Below are 6,957 nucleotides of genomic sequence, written 5' to 3'. Positions count from 1 at the left end.
TTGAATTCTGTTCTAAACTTAACATTTACCTTCAGGCTGTATTTAGACCAGGGAGCTATCTTTGTTTAAACTCTGGGAAGGAATATAACCTCCCTCTAACCTGCAGTAATGCTTAATTTCAATAGGGCATCCTTTGCACACTTAAATGGGCACATCTGCTTACATCAAACATTTATCAATGTATTTACAACTTTGAAGCTCAAAGCATACTGGGCTTGCTTGACAGGATATCAATGCCCAGAGGCCCCCTCTGCCATAATTTTCAAGGGAAAAGAGGGTGTTAGATTCTAGGAATGTGCAGAAGAGGAACACACTAAACTGAGAGGAAAGATCTGTGAGAAGGTAATCAAGATTCTCCATTAGATTAGTCAAAAGTTCTGAATTCTGACCCAAGTCCTGTCACTCTTACTCCTGAAGTACCCTTGGGCGGTTTACTTGATCTATGTGTCTCTTTCTTCTCTTATAGAATTAAAATAATATTGATCTCCCTTACTAGGAGGTTATGTAGATTGGATAAATCATATTTAGAAATTGTCTCAGGGGTTCAAAAATACATTTGTTTATTCTTAAAGGATTTGAACCTCACATATCAGACCACTGTCACTCATCATATATCATAAGAAACTCATTGAACTAGTTTGTATAAATGTTTGTATATGAATCTAAATGTAGATTCTAGTTCATGCCTAGGTTCTATAACATGAACTAGATGTGAAATCTCAAGCAAGTCATTCAACCTCTCTGTTTCCTAATCTATAAAATGAGGGGGCTGGATTAAAGGATCAAAAAAGTCCCTTCCAGCTCTAACATTCACCAAGTCTTTGAGTTCTTTTACTTATACTCATAGTTAACGAAATGACAGGGTAAAGATCATTCCCTTCCCCTTTACTACTTAGGAAGAAGAGATGTTGAATAAATTGGCTATAGGTTCAGAGAATGTAGAGCCCAAAGGAACTTTAGAGATCCTCTTTTCAACTCCATTTTACAACTAAAAAGATGGGGACCAAAAGAGTTTAGGATACTTGTCCAGGTCATGTAGCTAGGAAGTGGCAGAGTTGGTTTCAAAATTTAGGCTTCTTTCCACCACCCATATCATTAAATTTCCACTTCTAAGTAGAAAAAGGTAGGACAAGGATGGATAAAAAGTCTATATTTCCTTTTAATGTTAATAAAAATTCTTAAGTAACTTTAAGGAGAAGAGGTTTTAAATGACTCCCCAAAGGACAAACATAAAATATGGCAGATTGGTCATTTCATCATCCTATTGCATCAATATGGGTTGTTTCAAAAACAGGGCCACATGGCATATATCACAGAGGCATGTGAGAATGTCCTTCTGTGATCTTATGACTCTTTGTGACTCCATCTATAATGAATGAGCTTTCAAGATTGAGGACTACTGACCTTTGGGTCACAGTGAAAGAATGAGAAATGTACAATTCTTAACAGTAATCCCAACTGAACTACTGTTTCACAGAGGTCTTTGTAGAGGTAAAATGCCTATTAATTCATTTAGTATTTGGATATCACACAAAACTTGTAGGGTTAGGGACTCATTGTGTACAAGCTTGAGAAATTCATTTGTTTTCATATCTCGAGCAATCCATTTGGAAAGCTAATTTAAGGGAAAAGTTTTTCAGTCTTAGTGAAAACTCAAGTATCATATTCCAAAGGAGTATTTCCTACTTGAATAAATGACAAAAGAATAGCTAAATGAAATAACTTTGAATTATCTATTAAATATAAATTCTTTTTCATACATTTATAGTTTTGTTCAGGTAAAAAAAGAAATGTAGGAGAAAATAGAATTTTGTGGACAAGTTCACTGTGGTTAAAAAAAAAGACAAGCATGATTGCATTCTATCATGTCAGTGATCCATGCATAATGGGTCACTGGGGGATTTAAGAACTGTATCTTTCAGTTCATGCCAGAGAGGTATATCAGTGTGCAATGATGTGAGTTAGGTTATGACACACCTTGAAGCACCCTCCAAACCTTCAGGCAATCTACAGACAGATGGTTTTGAGACTAAAGGTTGTCAGTTGACAATGATAGCATCTTGTAAACAATTTTAGTAACAGAATTATTTCCCGATTTTTCTCATCAATTAATCCTTAGAGACATTAAATTAATATTTTTCTTTTTTATTTTAGTAATACACATGGCGGTGAGTGAGAATAGGGGTGAGTGAAGGCTGGAAATATATTGGTCTTTTATGATGAGAACAATAGTTAACTCACATTCTTCTAGAGATTCCTTAAAATTTCAATTATCTTTGAACCACAGATGATTTGGATGGTTATTAATTTGTTATTAATTTGCATTGAGTTAACGTATCTTTATTTTATAAGAAATAAGAAAAGAGATACCTAACTTCTAATTTATTAATTAAATCAGATATTATTAAAAGCATAAATATGATACCAAAGGAAAAAGTTATACTTGCTTATATTCTCTGCTATATTTACAATAAAAAGCAAAAGTAAAATTATAGTAGAAATACCCTATTTAAAAAGTCATAGTATACTTACATTCTTTAAACCAAATAACATTGTGCATACATTCTTCCTTATTCTTTCTGAATACTCTTGCCGCAGAATTCTACTTAAAGAATCTCTTGTTGACAAACATTTCAAATAACAAACAGCTATGAGATTTTTTTAAGCTTCTGGTGATTTTCTTACCTTAAATCTTCACATTCCTATTCTCTTGCTGCTTTAAATTAATGAATGGTGTGGTATCAATATAGGAACAAAGAAAGAAGTTTAAAGATATTTGCAGTTAGTGTGAGAAAAATTAAAATTCAGGAGAATGTACTGCCAGAAAGAGAATTTTCTTGGGAGAAATAAAGGAAAGAAAGTAGGGACAGAATTGAGATCAGTTTCACAGTTTCAAAAAGAGTGAGTATTTGTACATAAAAACATATATATATATATATATATATATATATATATATACACACACACACACACATAAATAGATGATTGAGGTAAAGTGGATCTAGACTTCTTTTGGATACATAATGGTGCATAATATGTGATAAATAGTGAATGAACAAATAAATAGAAAAATGGCAAAGGCTAGAGACTTATTGAAACATGGAAGGAAGAGAAAAATAGAATCAGAATAATATTGATGGTATGAATTTAGAAAATGACAAGAAAACACAACTTGAGGAGAGAGAGAATTTAAATGAAGACTAAGACAAAAAAGGACACTTAGACAAGATGAAAATAAAGGACATATATGCAAAGAAGCAGGGGAAAAGAGAAGAAATAGAATAAGAGAAGACTAGATGTAGAAGACTAGGAAATAAAAAGAGTAGAGCAAGCCTGGGTATTGTATATTTTAAAAAAAATGGTTTGGGAGGGGCAGCTAGGTGGCATAGTGGATAGGGCCCCGGCCTTGGAGTCAGGAGTACCTGGGTTCAAATCCAGTCTCAGATGCTTAGTAATTGCCTAGCTGTGTGGCCTTGGGCAAGCCACTTAACCCCATTTGCCTTACAAAAAAAAAACCTAGAAAAAAATGGTTTGGGAGAATAAGTCTTTTTAAGTAGGGTAAAAGATAAATAATCAAATGATCAATAAGGAGAAGCAGAAAAAAAAATTAGAGAGGTGTCAGATCACCAAAGTTGCATCACTCTGATTCTCCACATCCTTCATTATTTCCCAATGTTTGCAGATATGACAATAAGAAACAAGAAACACTTCTGAAGGGAAAGTTAGAAAATACACTGAACTCTCCTTCATACCCACCAATTAATAATATAAATAGTGGTATAAAAATGCTAAATACAAAATAATAAAAACACTATTCATGTACTTGCATTATATAATTTTGTCAATTAATCTCTTCTTCCCCAATTATGCTTTGTTAATGCTGACGGTAAAACTAGTTTCTATTCCTGACCCTTAGTAACTTAATATGTTTAAAAGTTTGTAGATGTATGGCCTAGAAACAGGACATAAGTCAAATGCAGCTAGCTTAGAGCTGATTTTATTCAGTAACAAGCAATTTGAGGAGTTTGCTGCAGCTCAAGACAAAGTTTGGTCTTTCTTAATTGTGTGTCCATTAAGGAAGGAAGAGATTTTCCACAAGTTTATGATAATATTCATCAGAGGAATTACAAAAGGCACTCTTAATAAGTGCCCTGGATTTTTGTCCACGATGAGAGTTTAGTCATTCATCAACTGTGCTGGGTTTTAGTTTAGGTAGGGTTGTTCAGTTGGTTGACTGGTTGTTTCTATTTTTTCTAGAATGAAATATTTGCTACTTGTACTTTAGTATTCCTAAAATCATTAATTCTCCTTAATTCTGGGTGTCAGATTTTGCAAAATGTTTCTGCAAACCAGTCAATTATTGAGCATGAATTAATGCTTACTATCTGCCAGGCAATAGGATATATATATATAGATAGATAGATAGATAGATAGATAGATAGATAGATAGATAGATAGATAGATATAAAGAATGGGACAATCTACTTGCATGGTACTTACATTCAAATGGGAGAAACAGAATGCACATATAAGCTTATAAAGAATAAAAATAAAAGAGAGTAATTACTGATAAATACAAGGTAGTTAGGGGGAAGGAGTCAAGAAAGGTTTCATGTAGAAAGTAGTACTTGAGCTACATCCTGAAAGAAGGATTTGTATCCCATTAGTTATAATGTATAATCTTTGTAATATATTGTTATAATCTTTTAGTTAGTACATTATTTAGGATTTTATATCCATATTCATTAATGAAATTGATCTCTTACTCTTCCTGATTTAAGTATCAGTTTAATATCATTTTTGTTTCATAAAAGGAATTTGTTAGGATCCCTTCTTTGCCTATTATCTAAATAATTTATTTACAATCATCTCCCCCCCCCATATTCTACTCTTTCATGAAATGCCTTTTTTGGTTCTTAAATTCAGAATAAAAGAAATTAAATTAAATTGACAAAAAAAAGAGGGGGATTATATGAGGTAGGGATGAGGAGGGAATTGCAGGCAAGATACAGAGATGGGAGATGGAGAACCCTGTATGAGCAATAGAAAGAAAGCCATTTTGGTTGGATAATTTATAATAGAAGTAATTATTGCATTCACCACAAGGAGGCAAAACAGCATGTTGACCAGAAAATTGGCCTTGAAATCAGGAAGATATGAGTTCAAGTCCTGTTGCTAGTATACATTGATGATGTGACCCCTTGACCAATTACTTAATTGTCCATCATCAGGCAAATCTGTAAATTGGAAAGATGATACTCCACCTTGATAAAAGGATTTTTTTTAATTTAGAAATCTCTAGGGCAAAGAAATCATAGGTAAGACCCAAAAGGGGCCTGAAAGATATCCCATTAACTCTTCTTTTAAAAGTGGTACCTAATAAATGCATTTAAGTATATTAAAATGACATATTAGCAGCATTTGTGTAATCAAGTAAGTAGCATCTTTTGAAATGACATCATTTGCAATCACATCAAATAAAATTTGAATTCACAGGGCAGGAATGTCAACATACCTCTTGAACACTGTGATGTAAATAGAGTATAACCCGTTGACAATTACCACAATGGCAAAAGAATTGATTCATAACTTGACAATAAAACAATCCAATCTGCACAAATTCAAAATTTGGAGTTATCTATAGCTCTTCCTTTTCTTCCACATTTTATCAATTACCTAGTTTCGTTGATTCTATTTCCACAGCAATTTTCTCATTAGTCCTCTACTCTCCTTTCACCTTAGTTCAAGTCTTCATATATTCTTGCTTGGACAATTGTGAAAATTTCCTAATCAATCTCTTTGTTTCCAAATTCTCTTTTTTTCCAACACCCAGATAAGAAAATAATCTTCTTAAGGCATAGTTGCTTTAAAAAAAGATAGTGTAAAATGGATTATTTTTATTATTTTCAATTAAAATGTTCTGGCATAAATAAAACCAATGTAGCTAAAAATAGAAAGAATGAAGAAATTGGTGGAAAACTTTCATAGATAGGACATGATTGGGTTGAAATATTGCTTTGGTTTGGGAGTGGCTAGGTGGCATAGTGGATAAAGCACTGGCCTTGGAGTCAGGAGTACCTGGGTTCAAATCCTGTCTCAGACACTTAATAATTACCTAGCTGTGTGGCCTTGGGCAAGCCACTTAACCCCACTTGCCTTGCAAAAACCTAAAAAAAATATTTCTTTGGTTTACAAAATGATGAACTGGTTGGTTTAGAAAAACATGGAAAGACTAGAACTTATGAAGGAAGATGCTATCCATCTTCAGAGAAAGACAAATGGAAAAATGCTTAGTACAGTTTATATGTATAAATGAGTATATATATATATATATATATATATATATATATATATATACACACATATACATATATAATGTATATTTTCCTTCAAGACTTGACAGGTGTCATCCTTTCCATGAAACCTACCTTGACCTTCCTCTTTGCTTCCTCCAGTTACTTCCTTCTCTCCTTCTTCCTCTCCCTCCTCAATTTCCCCTGTGAAATTCTTTCTGTAGATACAAATCCTATAAAAAAAATTATCTCCTTCAGGGTAAGGCTTGTTTCAGTTTTGTCTTAGCCTAGCCCTAGCTATCCATGTAGTGCATACTGAATAAATTTGACTTTTCATTGAATTGAACTGTATTAAGTTGTATATTAGTCTAATGACTTTTTTTTCTATTGAGCTCTGCAAAAAAAAGGCAGGAAGCTTTTTTCTCTTCATTGAAAGAAGAAAGTCAATAATTTCATTTTCCATAGATGAAACCTATAGGAAAGGATTTCAGAGTACATTTATCTCAAACTCCTTATTCAGCAAAGGAAACAGGATCAGAAATGTTTCTTTTTAAGATTTTTCTCAAGGCCAAGGACATAGTAGGAGAACTGGGACTAGAAATTGGATTACTTATCTCCCTATCCATTGTGATTTTCTCTATAATATTTTACTATCCCTATGCTA

Source organism: Macrotis lagotis, chromosome X (assembly GCF_037893015.1).
Source record: "Macrotis lagotis isolate mMagLag1 chromosome X, bilby.v1.9.chrom.fasta, whole genome shotgun sequence".
Taxonomy (NCBI): Eukaryota; Metazoa; Chordata; class Mammalia; order Peramelemorphia; family Peramelidae; genus Macrotis; species Macrotis lagotis.
This window is presented reverse-complemented; position numbering follows the sequence as displayed.